Source organism: Mesoplodon mirus (assembly GCF_964341445.2).
Source record: "Mesoplodon mirus genome assembly, chromosome: 5".
NCBI classification, from domain to species: Eukaryota; Metazoa; Chordata; class Mammalia; order Artiodactyla; family Ziphiidae; genus Mesoplodon; species Mesoplodon mirus.
This window is the reverse complement of record NC_138980.1, coordinates 163,313,184-163,328,511: the sequence shown is the minus strand read 5'-3', so window position 1 is coordinate 163,328,511 and position 15,328 is coordinate 163,313,184.

Here is a 15,328-nt window from a genome sequence, read left to right as displayed (position 1 = left end):
ATGTGTGATGTAAGATCAATGTTTATTGATTTGCTTTCTGGATGATCTCTCTATTGATGTAAGTAAGCTGTTAAAGTCCCCTATTATTATTATATTATTATTAATTTTTCCATTTATGTCTATTAATATTTGTTTCATATATCAAGGCCCTCCTCTATTAGGTGTATATATGTTAACAAGTGTTATATCCTCCTCTTTTATTGATCCCATTATCATTATATAATACCCTTCTTTGTCTTTTGTTATACACTTTGGTCTATTTTGTCTTATATGAGTATTGCCACCCAACTTTCTTGTTGCTTTCATTTTCTCGGAATGTCTTTTTCCATCCCTTCACTTTCAGTCTGTGTGAGTCTTTAGTTCTGAAGTGTGTCTCTTGTAAGCCACATAAATATATCTTGAATATTTATCCAATTACCCACCCTAAGTCTTTTGATTAGAGCATTTAGTCTGTTGACATTTAAATAATTATTAATAAGTATGTACTTATTGCTATTTTAAACCTTGTTTTCCAGTTGTTTTGTAGCTCTTCTCTGTTCTTTTTTTTCTCTTTTTACTTTCTTACCTTCTGGTTTGATGATTTTCTTTAGTGGTATGCTTGTGTTCCTTTCTATCTAGTTTTTTTGTCTTTTATAGGTTTTTAATATGTGGTCACCATGAGCTTCAAATATGTTGACCTATATCTACTTGTCTTAAAATGATAGTCATTTATGTTTAAACACATTTGAGAAGATCTACATTTTTTACCCTCCCCCCACATTTTGTGTTCTTGATGTCATATCTCACATCTTAATGTTTTTTCCCTTTATTTATTATTGCAGTTATTGTGGATCTTACAAATTTTTCTTTTTTCATATACATACTAGCTGACTTAAGTGATCTTCAATACTTACTGTATATTTGCCTTTCCTATTGGGATTTTTCCTTCCTATGGATTCTTACTTCTTTTACATTTAGAGAAGACCCTTCAACATTTTGTTTAGGGTAGGTTTAGTATTGCTGAATTCTTTTAATTTTGGCTTGTCTGAGAAATTATTTCTCTCTCCTTCTATTCTAAATTATAATCTTACTGTGTTGAGTATCCTAGGTTACAGGTTATTCCCTTTCAGGAATTTGAATACATCATGCCATTCCCCTCTGGCCTGCAAAGTTTCTGCAGAGAAATCAGTTTGTATCTTTATGGGGATTCCCTTGTACATTACTCTTTGTCTTTCTCTTGCTGCCTATAGCATTCTCTCTTTATGTTTAAGTTTTGCCATTTTAATTATGATATGTGTTGCTGGGGGTCTGTTTTAGTTCATCTTGCTTGGGAGCCTCTGTGTTTTCTGTAACTTGATATCTATTTCCTTCTTCAGGTTTGGGACATATTCAGCCATAATTTTCATCAAATATATTTTCAAGCCCCATCTTTCTCTCTTTTGCTTTTAGGACCACTATAATATGAATGTTTGTATGCTTGACGTTATCCCAAAGGTCACTTAAAATGTTTTCATTTTTATTTATTTATTTTTGTTTTTACTGTTCTGATTGGGTGATTTCTATCATGCTTTTTTCCAGATCACTTATGTGTTCTTCTGGATCATGTAGTCTGCTGTTCATTCATTCCAGTATGTTTTTCATTTCAGTTATTGTGTTCCTCATTTCTGACTGATACTTTTTTATTTTTCTAGTTCCTTGTTAAAATTCTCACTATGTTCATCTCTTCTTTTCCCTAATTCAGTTAGCATTCTTAATACTAATTCTTTGAATTCTTTGTCTGGTAAATCTGTTATTTCTCTTTCATTAGTTGTTTTTCCAGCAGTTTTCTCTCGTACTTTCAGTTGAAACAAATTTCTCCATCTTCTCATTTTGCTTAACTGTCTCCATGAAATTAGGTGAAACAAGTTACTTTATGTGGTCTTGAAGAGGTGTCCTTGTGTGGGAGTGTTCCTATAGAGTATGTGTGTGCCCAGTGGCTTTAGTGGGAGAGCTGGATCTGACTTAAACACAAGTCATATCTTTACCTAAGGTGTACTGGCAGCTATCACCTTGATAGGAGGTGGCTCTGGAGATGAAGGGGCTAGGACCAGAGGCTGCTGTGAGCTGGGGCTTCTCCTCTGCTCAGTGGCCTTCCCTGCCCTATCAGGTCCTGGGTTGGGTCCCAAGTTGCTGGAGGAGAAGCCCTAAGGGTAAGATCTGAGCTGACTCTGTTCTCTATAAGTGTGTGCTCTTCCCTCTCCCAGCACCAGCACCCTCACTCCTGTTGGGAGCTGTGGTGGAACAAGAGGGGCTGGCATAGATGCTCAGCTTATCATGAGCTCTGGCAGTTTGGCCAGTCAGAGATCCAGACTACTTCTGATGTGCTGCTTCTGTAAGAGCTGGTAATAGTTGCCCCCACCCTGCTCAGACACTGCTTGAGATCTGAGTTGACTTTGTGCCTCATAGGTGAACTCTCTTTTTGGTTGTGGCAGCCCTCACCCCAGTGTGGAGCTGTGTCAAGTGGGGCTGGAGCAGTCTCTCAGCCCAAGTTGGGGTATGTACCTGGGCAGTTGCTGAAACCAGTAATGGTCTGTGCAGTTTTAATCTGCCTTCTCTACCCTATTTTGGGAGTAAGCAAGCATGTGCATGTTCCTCATGAGCAGAGTCCAAGCTTCCAAAAGCCCTCCTGTTAGCCCCACTAGCCCTCTGACCAGCCTAGGGAATTCATCTTCCCATTGTTGGACCCCAGAGCTGGGCTGCCCAATATGTGGCTCAAACTACTTACTCTTCAGGGAGGATCTCCATTCATGTAATACCCCTCCTCTTCTGAATCCCCTCCCTGGGACACAGGTCCCAATCTAATGGCTTCTCTTCCTTTCCTACCTGATTTCCTGTGAATTTTTCTTTCAGCCTTGGTTGCACAGGAGTTTCCAGTTAGTTTTCATTGAGAATTGTTCCACATGTAGATGTATTTTTGATGTGTTTGTGGAGGAAGGTGAATTCTGCATCTTTATACTCTGCTACCTTGAACCCCTCCCAAAAGAAACATTAACCAATTTTAAGACATAAACTTACAAGATTTCTGTTCTTGATTTATTGTTAATATTTTCTTAATAAGTTCATTTCTCTTTCAATTACCTGAATAATTGAAAAAATATTCACATAATGTAATCTAGACTATTTATGAATTTTATAAGTAGGAAAATAAGCAAATAAAAATATATTGTTATAACTGATATCATTTTCCAATCCTCACTTAAGATCTGTCAGACTTAGAGGTGTAATTATTTCATGTGATTCTTCTCCATAACCTAGTCCTGTCCTCTAATTATGACATGTTTGTGTTGACACTGGTAATGGAGGAATTAGTTTACCCAAGCAAGAACTCAATAACTCAAACTTCTAATTAAATTTTATTGTAATGAAAAAATTCATGCATTATTGTAGACTCAATCTATTTTTCCAATAGTTATTTAATAATCCATGTATAATTAGATATGCAAAATAAAATATTTATTATCAATGATGTTATATTTTTATTAAAATCAATAAAAGAATATATGTAGAAGAGCTCTATAACTTTATGGATAAGTAATATGGATAAACTCACATTTGATAAGTAAATATGAAATTAATCAATACCAAAGAATATTAAATATATCATTTTTTGCAAATCAATGCCTATTAAGAAATAAGTTATCCATTTTCATTATGGAAATCATGCATATATTAATTTGAGTCTATTATTTCTCCAGCAGTAACCATATTTATATATCACAAATCAGACCAGCTACAAAATTTGTAGATTATAAGTTAGAAACTCCAATGCAGAGCAAGCATCCAGGATCCCCTGATCCAGAGTTATTACTGTGATAGGCAGAGCAAGAAACTTAGTGGGGGCGCATCTATATGCTGGGCCCTTTGATAACTGTAAACATTTAAAGAGACTTAACATCAAGTCTGCATAATCTCTTCCATAAAACACAAAGTGAAGAAAGAATTTATTATTTACTTTATGAAGTTAGTATTACTCTGATACAAAAACCACATAAAATAAAAGACAAGATTTCTTATGAAAAATATTAGCCAGTAGAACTCAGTAACATATGAAAACATTATATATTATGACTTGGTGAGATTTTTTCAAGGGATAGACAACTGACTAATTATCAACAATCAATCAATGTATTTCACCATGTTAATTTAAGAAGAAAAATCACATGATCCTATCAAATAATGCAAAAAAGAATTTGATAAAATTTAACACTCTATCGTGAAAAAAACAAACTCAGAAAATGGGAATAGGGTACAAATTCATCAACTTTGTTAAGAATATTTACAAAAACTCTATATATAGTATCACATTTAATAAGAAAGGGGACACTTTCTTCCATTAGATCAGGGACAAGGAAATGCAGTCTGCTATCAACACTCTAATATAATGCTGGAAGTTTTAATATATGGCAACAAGGCAAAAAAACAGGGCAAAGAAGTAAAAATTGAACACTCCTGTTTTACATTTCATATGATTGCTTACGTGGAATTTCCAAGAACTTACAAAAATAATATTTCTAGTTCATAGCTAATAACTGAGGTTAGCAAGGTTATAGGATACACAATAAATATACAATAATCAGTTGTATTTGTATATACTAAAAATGAATCTGTGACACCAAAATTAAAATATATTAATTAAATATATAGTAAATTTTGTATTTCATATATAACAATATAATTAATAATTTTTATGTTTATAATACACAAATAAGTCTTTGGAAAAGATGAATAAAGTGAGAGGAAGCAACAGATGAATGAATAAAGAAGATGTGAGATATATATATATATATATATATATATATATATATATATATATATATACACACACACACACACAGACACACACACAAACAGTGGAATATTACTCAACCATTAAAAAGAATGAAATTCTGCCATTTAAAGCAATGAGGATGGACCTAGAGGGTATTATGCTTAATGAAATAAGTCAGACAGATAAAGACAAATACTTTATGTTATCACTTATATGTGAAACCTATAAAATAATACAAATGAATGTATATAGCAAAACAGGAACAGACTCACAGATACAGAGAAGAAACTCTTAGTTACCAAATAGGAGAAGGAAGTGGGGAGGGACAAGATAAGTATATGGGATTAAGAGATACAAACTACTATGTATGAAATAAATAAGCAACAAGGATATATTGTACAAGTAAGAAAAAAACAGAAAAAAGATATATTGTATAGCACAGGGAAATATGACCATTATTTTGTAATAACTTTAAATTAATTATAATCTATAAAAAATTGAATCACTGTGTTATACTAGGGCTAGGACAAATAATATTAAAATTTATATGGAAGCACAAAACACCCCAAATTGCCAAAGCAATCTTGAGAAAAAAACAAAGCTAGAGGTATCATGCTCCCTGACTTTAGTCTATACTAAAAAGCTACAGTAATCAAAACAGCATGATCCTGACACAAAAGCAGACACATATATCAATGTAACAGAATATAGAGCCCAGAAATAAACCCATGCACCTATGGTCAATTAATGTACTTTAAAGTAGGCAGGAATATACAATGGAGAAAAAACAGACTCCTCAATAAATGATGTTGAGAAAACTGGACAATTACATGTAAAATAATGAAGTAGAACATTTTTCTCTCAAATATACAAAAATAGACTCAAAATGGATTAAACACCTAAATATAAGACTTGAAACTATACATCCCCTACAAGAGAACATAGGCAGACCACTTTTTGACATAAGTTGTAGCAATACTTTTTTGGATCTGTCTCCTAAGGCAAAAGAAGCAAAAGGAAAAATAAATAAATGGGATGTAGTTGAACATAAAAGCTTTTCCACAGCAAAGGAAACCATCAACAAAATGAAAATACAACTCAATGAATGGGAGAAAATATTTGCAAATGATATGACAGATAAGGGGTTAATACCCCAAATATATAAACATATCATACAACTAGAGGAACTGGTGTAACCTACAATATTGTAAAATGAAATGACTGAGAACTATTTTAAAAGGAGAAATAAGCCTGCAATTATCAGTTATGTAATTATCTATGTAGAACAGACAATAGAATTTATAGAAACTGATTAGAAAGTGTCACAGTATTGCTTCCTACAAGATCACCGTATAATCTACATGCAGTAATGAAGTAGGATACATATTAAAAATAAGACAACATTCAATATCTTAATAGTGCTTACAAGTGGAGCAAATTCATTTAGCAAATAACACACACTCTATAGAAATAAATATTTAGCTCTATTAAAACAGACTACAATTTTTATTTTACTAAGAGAACATTGCACATTTTAGGGGTGTGTGAAATTATATTATAAAATGTCAGGATTTACACATGAGTGAGTGACTCAGTGCAAAATAATAAAAATTCCACTCTTTTATTAACTCTATATATTTATTCTAAAATTTATATAGTCTCTGAATCTTCTGACACACTCTCACCACATGAAAATGTCAGGATGACCAAAGTGTGCACTGCAATGTCTGAGTGAGAAATCAGGTTGTAAACAATGCGATTATTTACTAACCAAGCAGAATTATGTATGAGGTAAGAGCATCCATATCAGTTAACTCAGGGGCAGAAGAAATAGTATTAGGAATGTGACAGTGTGGGTGAAAATTAGCTGCTAGACTCCGATTGATGATTAAAATGCCCTTCTGGGTGACCCCTATAAGTCCTGGGTTTTTTTGCTATCAAATTTAACTTATAATAATTAGAATTCATAATCTAAAGTAACAGAATTAGAGCCACAATGTCCTTCTATTGCAAACTCCTATTGCATGTGAAGAAACGGACATGCAGAAGTTTTTTTTTTAATTTTTCTCAAGTGCACTGAGCTAAAATGGACAGATTTACAGATTTGGACATAGAACATCTTTCTCCTGATACCTATTTCTGTTTCCTTTCCTATCTGTTCAGGATTCATGGTATTATATTGAGCCTCTTTGGATAATTCAGGATAATTGCCCCATTTTAAGGTCCTTCAGTTAATCATAGCAGCAAATTCTCTTTTGCCATTCAAGGCAACATATTCACATGTTGTGGGATAATAATGTGGGTATTTTGAAGAGGTCACTTTTCTGCCTACCACTCTAGGTAATTGGGGAGAACCTCATAATCTGATGATAAGACATTCTCAGTTTAATGTTATGGTAGTTATGTACTAGTCCTTATGATTATTGCTACAAAACCAAATAAGTATGAACAGTTAGTGATGAAGAGCTAAAAGGAAGGGTTAAAAATAAGGTAGTTATAAGTACAGTAAATTGGAGTGAGAGGAGACTAACCAACTATTTAGGAAGTTTTAGCTACAATAGCAAAAATTAGATTCAAAGCATTCGAAATAAATCAATTGTTTTATCATTTAATTTCACTCATTATTTCTTTTTAGTTCACTTAAAGACTTGGCTCTAGAGTTCTTCCTCTATTACTGTTAAAATAAGATAAGAGAGGGGGCCAGCACCAGAATCCAAGACTAAGGAGTAGATTTACAGTGTTCATTCTGTAACTCTTTTTAATGTCATCTGCTTTAATTGAATTTTTCAACTCTATCCATGAAATTTGAAAAAAAAATATTTCCCCTACTAATAAATAGATTAACTCTATTACCTCCTATCCTTCTATCATCTTGTGTGTGGTTTAACTTAGAATGATCTTTTTGTTTTTGAAAATACAGCTGCCTTTTTGATATTTATTCAGCTGATTTCCTGCTCTATATCTGTCTTCTGAGTTGAAGACATTTACAATGATATAATTTCAGAAGTTTTCCAGCTAAACATACAGCAAAAGCTTATTTTTAAATATTTGCATTTAAATATCTACAATTCACAAATCAATAAGGAAATGTGTTTTCTTTACCATTGTATTAAATATTTGACTATAATTTCTGTACTGAGGAATTATATTCTTAATTAAACCTAAATACTACTTCCACTATATCACAAATCTGTTTTTATTGAATTAAAGTACACTTGGGTGAGACAGAATAGTAGGTTTACTTTATATTTCACTATTCCCTATATTCCCCATTCAGGCAGACCTGCATGAGATTTTAGCATTTCCACTTAAACCTAAGAAGCAAATATCCTTAGACAGTTGAAGAAAATTTCTAAAACTGAGAATTTATTAGAAGAATACTTCAAAAAAAGTTCAATTTGACTAAATATAAGCACTTGAAAATAAATCTTATTAATAAAACAATATTAGAATACTATATGAAATGAACAGAGAATAAAAATAGGTTTAGACCTCACAGCTAATTGTAAAGAAAACTGATTTAATAGCATTGGAATATAAAGTTGAATAAATCTAATAAAAATAGAACAAAAAGACAGATGTAAGAGAAAAATTGTATACTTTAAAATTGACCCAGAAGTTCAAAAAATTGTGTTCCAGAATGTGAGAACAATCACAAAATAATGTAGAGAATTATTGTTTCTAGGGAATAACACAAAAGCAGATATTGCAGCTAAAGAACCTATGCTGCTAGATTGAAGGTACCAATAAATAGTAAGATAGATGAAAGGAAATGAAATCCACTAAATGATACCACTGAGAAATAGAAACCACATGTAAAGAAAGATATGTCTCAGAGAAAACAATATCAGGTCACCTGGAGGTCAGTGAGAATTAGGATGGCATTTGGCCACTCATTAATATAGTGGATGATCAAAAGCAATGAAGCAATTCATCTGAAATAAGGGAATATATTTTCAGTAACAAATTCTATAACTGATATTTGGACAAAATAAATGCACATGGTTAGGTAAACAATTTAGCATCTGAGAGGAAATTTTTTTTCATGGTTTTGGTGAATATAAATTAAAAAATAATAAAAAGACAGTAACACAATTAGAAATCTATAATTACAAACTTAGTATGACCTAAATTTAAGGGTATAGTTATTATTAAATAATAGGAAGGAAACAAAAAACATATACAAGATAAAATAAATATGTATTTATCATATATATATGAATATATAATCTAACTTGAAAGGGTGAAACGTGCTTTGTACCTTTTAATACAGAAATATTAATGTTGAGTAATATCCTAGTGAAGTTACTAAGATCTAAAATTAGTAAATAGTCTTAGGAAACAATTAACTTTGGGTGCACAGAATGTGTTTGCATGAATTTGTGTATGGTGTGATCCTGGTGGTGCTATTGGTGATGATGAAAGAATCAGTAATCAGGCTGGTTTCACAATGTCAAAGAAATAAAACAAATTTAATTCTCAAGGCATGAAAGTAGAAATGAAGGAACTTATATCCAAGCAATTTTTATTGAAGTACAGAGGCAAAGAGCAGACATTCTCATGTTTTCAAGAACCCAGGTAGTAGAGCACCAATGAATGTTTATTAAAAAACAAAGAGATCTGCATGATATTAAAATCTAGCTATCCAGTATCTCATAGATAAGCAAGGGTAAACCAACTGGTGCTGAGCATTGCACACATTAACATAGAGAACCAAGCTTAAATAGGTAAGACATATTTGTTGTAGGTAACTGTCATGAAGGACAACAAAAAATTAATGTTATAGCAAAAATGAGTGAGCAAGAGAGAGAGATAAGGGTAGGGATATGCTGGAGAGCTTGATGGTTGTTGTGAGGAAGTGTAGTGCTACTAATCTTACCTTCCTTGTGAGAACTTACTATATAATGAATAGCAGTAATAATTTTTAAAAAAAATGTTTTGTATTGTTTTCCTTTAAATGTATGTTATCAGCATAAAATTAATAATCAGGAAAATTAAAGTAAAAACAAAATTAAATCCAGGCTTAGAAAGAAAAGTACAAGCTCATCAGTTTTTAAATCATTTGTGACAAAAGCCAATAGTTCCAATTCTAATTTATGAATAAGAAACATACATGGATACATGTTACACAAATAGGGTCATGATGTACAAACTTCAGTGTTTATTAAATATTAAATACAAATATTACAACAGAGAGAAAAAGTAATTTATATAGCATGAGACAAAAAACCCCAGAGTGTTAAAACGGAAATTCACATAAAATATGCTAAAAATTTCAAACTAAATATATTTGCTATTCTAAACAATATTAATGAATAAGCTCAAATTAGCAAAGAAACATTACTTTGAAATTAATGAAATAACATAACTAATTCATATATATTTGTGCCAGAGATGCATCTAAGAGAAAGTGTTTCAGAAACGTTCAAACAAAAGGATGATCCAGAGTAAAAGAGCTCTTATGTCACATAATTTATAAACTAAAAACGAGAAATGTAAACATATATTTTAGGAAATGTGTAGAGATATTTAAATAAATAAATATTTTCTTAGTCAATCTGACCCATTTTTGTGAACCCATGGCAAATCAAGTGATTGAAATATTAACAGTATGTAGAATATTTGAATGTTTGAACTGATAAAATTAATCAACTAAATACAAATCAAATTATATCCCTAATAATAAGAAATGCAATTTTAATTTTAATGCTCTTGAAGTATGTTCTTGCTTTCTGCTAGAACACAAGGTCAAAATTCAATAAATTTTTAAATAAAAATAGTGATGATAACAGTTTCCAATTTCATTGTGACAAACGTAGAGATAATTACGTGCAATTAAATTTGCATACCTGACATCATTAGCAAATCAGAAATAATATTCTTTGACGTGTCAATAAACATCCAGGGATAAAGTTGGTGAAACTGAGCAAATGTTTATGAAAATGTTTACTGTAAGACAGTTAAAAAAACTTAATAAGCATCATGTACTTGGCTAGGAAAGCATAGTATTATAGAGAAAAATATATGACTATAACTCACATATTTGCACAAATATGCTATAGTAATCTATCTGTGACTTGCAGAGAGATGGGCAAAAATCAGTCTTTACACTTTTAGTCCATAATCCATTCCCAGCCTGTGTGTAAAAATAACCAGTGGAGGATCAGAGAGTAAGCCAGTATCTTTTTAGGGAATGGTGGGTATTTTAGTTCAGGCTCCTATAACAAACTGCCATAAACTGGGTGGGTTATAAACAACAGAAATTTATTTCTCACTGTTCTGGAGGCTGGGAGTTCAAGAAGAGGGTGCAAGCAGTCAGGTTCTAAAGACAGCCCTCTTCTGATTTAAAGACTGTTGACTTCTCTTGTATTTTGTATCCATCCTCATAGAGCAGAGAGCAGAGAGAGGACAGCTCTCTCCTGACTCTCATAACGATACTAATCATGTTTATGAGGGTTCCACCTGCATGACCTCATCTATTCTGATTACTTCCCAGAGGCTTCCCAAAGCCATCTCCTAATACCATAAGGTTTTGGGGGTAGGGTTAGTCAAGTTGAGAGGAATGTTAAGGTGGTTTTCGTCAATGTAATCCATGAGCAAAGAGTGCATTGATGTAGTTTATGCTGGTAATGAGAGAGTGCTGACATGTGGGTATCATCCACAAAGGAGATATCATTGCCGAATTCCAACAGCATCAGTCCAAGGAAACCTTGTTTCCATTCACCATCCTTTGATAATCCAACCCTGGAGAAGTTGGAAGCTACCTCTAGTAAACAGAGATGATGTGAAAAGAAGAGAGTGAAGGTTAAGGTCTTACTTCCCTTTACTTTCCTTCAGCAAATGAATGAACCTGGGTCTCGTCTTATTTGTGGGTAGAACTGTGTGTAAAAAACATAATTAAATTCAATGCAATGGAAAAAAGTTGAGTTTGATTAGACTGGTCTTGGTAATAAAATGAGGTTTTCAAATACCTGAATATATTTGGGAACCATCAGGGATGTGTCTGAGAAATCAAAAGGCATTAAAGGCTATAGGCTGGGCTGCACACACACACACACACACACACACACACATATATATATACATATATATAGCAGTTTCCTGATGTGTCTACCATATTCAAACCATTCAATAAAAGAGGATTGAGAATTTTGACTCAGTAATAATTAAAATGAATTGATAAATGTTAGTATGTCATAATAACACCATAAATTAAGACAAAAAACATAAGCTGGAAAATATTGATCATGTTAACCAAAAAGCAAAGTTCCTCAATATGCCACCAATAATTTGGATTAAAAAATTATCCTGAAGCACAAAATATACGAACAAATGGCTCAAAGAAAAATGAATATCAATAATCAGTAAATGCCTGCGGTACTGTTCAACCTCTCCTGTAAATCACAAAATGCAAATTTTTATGTGTATATTTGAAAATATTTTTAAAGTTATCTTTTAAGAAAAGATACTATCAAGTGCTGATTAGTATGTGAAGAAAAGGTACTCTCATATTGTCTGTGGGTGAATAAATTAGTAAAAACTTTATGGAAAGTGATTTGGCTACATCTAAAATATTGTATCTATTTGCAAACAGTGGCTGAAATAAATGAACAAAATATTTCTAATTTTTTAATGACTCCAAACAAAAACAATTAAATATACATCAAATGGAAACTGAATAAATCTGGTATTTCTGCATCTATAAGATAGAATACTTTGCCCTTATTAATACAGATCAAAGAGTTCTCTTTATGTTGCTATTTAAATATATTCAAAGAATAATATATTGAATAACAATTGAAAAAGACAGTGAATAATATGATCCATTTTGTTAAACAAAAATCCAAAAATAATTTACATTTACTTTTAATGACTGTGAAATGAAAATAATTAATATTATAGTGCTTTGAAAAAAATGTTTTCCCTTGAACTTGAGGCAGATGATATGGAGAAATAAAAGATAAAATTATGACAGCATTTATAAGGAGATTTCAAAATTAATCCTCACAGTGAATGTGTCCCTTACCAAATTACCTTGCTTCTAAAACTTATACACTTGGAAATCCTTTAATTGAAATGATAGTAAGGTGCCTTTAAATATGATGTTGTTATATGGAAGATATTTTGTATTTCACTTTACAAAGGTCAGAAAAAGAGTAATATCTGATAAATATTACTTCTGTTTTGCAGCTTGTAATTGTAGACATAAAATGGATATATTTGACAGTTGACCAGGTTGCAATTTATAATCTTCTAATTATTATCTTCATTGCTTTTTCTTGTAGATCATTTCCATATTATTTCTGTTCCCTGAATTTATGATAATAGCCCCAAAATTTATAGAAAAAAATATGCTTTCATTTTCTCTTATTCTATTCTATAAGAAGGATACCTAAAAATCAAACATATGTATGTAAAAAAAAAAACAAAAAACAAAAACACCCTATATAGTCACCTTTAGATATTGTAATCTAATTGGAAATGGTCAAATGCTTGAGTTGTTTAATTCAAATATTATAACATTTAAGATACAGTTTGCAAATGTTTAAATATTCACAATGTTTTCTTAATCTTGTCTAATAACAATAACAATAATGCTGACTAAATAAGACTGATTGGTAATAAACATTTCATTTTGTTAAATATAGATACTTGAAGAAGTTTCCCAGTAGACTGAGAGAAATGGCATGCCATAAACCAGAAATGCTTGTATTCTCTAAGAGAAAACTTCTGTTATTGCTGGGTCTGCTCACCTGATGCTCAGTAAAGCCAATCTACTGACACCATGTTGTGGTGAAGGAAAGTACAGCATTTACCACAGGGTGCCAAGCAAGGAGAATGGGCAGCTCATGCTCAAAAGACTGGAACTCCTCAATGGCTTTCAAGGAAGCATTTTTAAGACAGTGTGAGAGTGTGATTTGTTGATGGTAAGGTAAAAAGGTGATGTGTTGGGAATCTCAGTCATCAACCTTCTGGTTCTAACCAATCTGGGTTCTACATGCTGGTGGTAAGCATGCAGATAACTTCTTCCACCTGGTGTGAGTTTTAGTACCTGCAAAACAACTCAAAGATATGGCTCAGAATATTATCTATAGCCCTCTAGAAAGCACTAAAGGTCCTTGATTTTGTTTCATGGTTAAACTATTATTATTTTGTCTTACTTGACTACTTTCCTTTATTTCCTCATTTTCTCACTTCTCTGATTAAATTTGTTCTTTGGAACTAAGGGAACGCCTAGGAGATTAAGATTTTCTACTAACAGGAGATGGGGGGATATAGGGTAGGGAGTCTGTCCCCAGGAAAGACCCACAGGGCCCTTCTGTTTTTCATTGTCTTGTTTTCCTTCATCATATACTTAAGTTAACCTTGTATAAAGTAATTATTTGGCTCCAGGCTGAGCCAAACCTAATGATCCTTCTAGAAACCTTGGGTGCTTTTTTAAACATATAAACCACAACTACAGTTGTAGAGATTTAAGACTCCAGTGTAGTAAAATTTCATCACAGTATTAGAAGACTACCCAAAGTAAAGGGAATAAAATAGAGCCAGAGAGGTGACAGAAATCAGGTAAAACTGACAGTAGGATGTCTATATAATCCCAAAAGTTTGCAGGTTTTCTAGTTAGATTGTTAGAAGAATTGCCACATCTATCAAAATAATGAGCCTAGATTTGGATCCCTCTGAGTGTAGGTTTTTTGAAACACAAAGAATCCTAATCTGCATCTGCTTATCAGGATTGGGGGAAATAATCAGGATGGAATACCTCTAAAGCTTTTATAATTTCATATCAAATAAAAATATTTCCTCAACCTGTCTGAGGAATATTTTAGAAGCCATATACTATGCAGTTAATGAAGTAAATTCAGATCCCATTTTGCATGTTCAAGATTGTCTGGAAACTTTACAGAAACTTGACTCTGTGACCTGAGATTTCTCATGTTCAATCCTATATTGTTTAGGGGGTTTTCAGTCCAAGCATACTCCATCTTCAGTCTGAAACTGATAATTCAGTGCTCGTGTTGCTCAATAAATTAATATGTAGTGCTCATTCTCCAAATTCCTAGTGATAATTAAAATATTCCTAAAATTTGTAGATTATACTCTACATGTGTAATTATGAAAGTCCCTTTCTCAAGAATGGTTCAGCAGCTTAAGAGAAATCAATGAAAGGAATGAAAATCAAATGTGATTATTAAAAGTCAAATAAAAGTGCTAACACATTAAATATTTTCTAAAACAAATTATATCATATCATTATATAAGCTTTGGAAAGTGACAAGTAGTAATAGTTGTTTGATTTTCTCTTATAAAAGTGGGAAAAAAAACCTTAAAACTATGAGATGATAAAATTAACTTCATGATAATTCAAAAGGGCCTAAATTTTAATGGCATCCAACTTTATGAGATGTAAGAGAAAATGGATAAGACAAGAGAAAGAATGATAACCTATATCTACCTAATAAATCTAAGAAAAATTCAGAAGTGTAGTAGCTTCCTCAAGGGAGTAAAAGCTATCCTGTTCCACTTTATCTACCAAAAAGG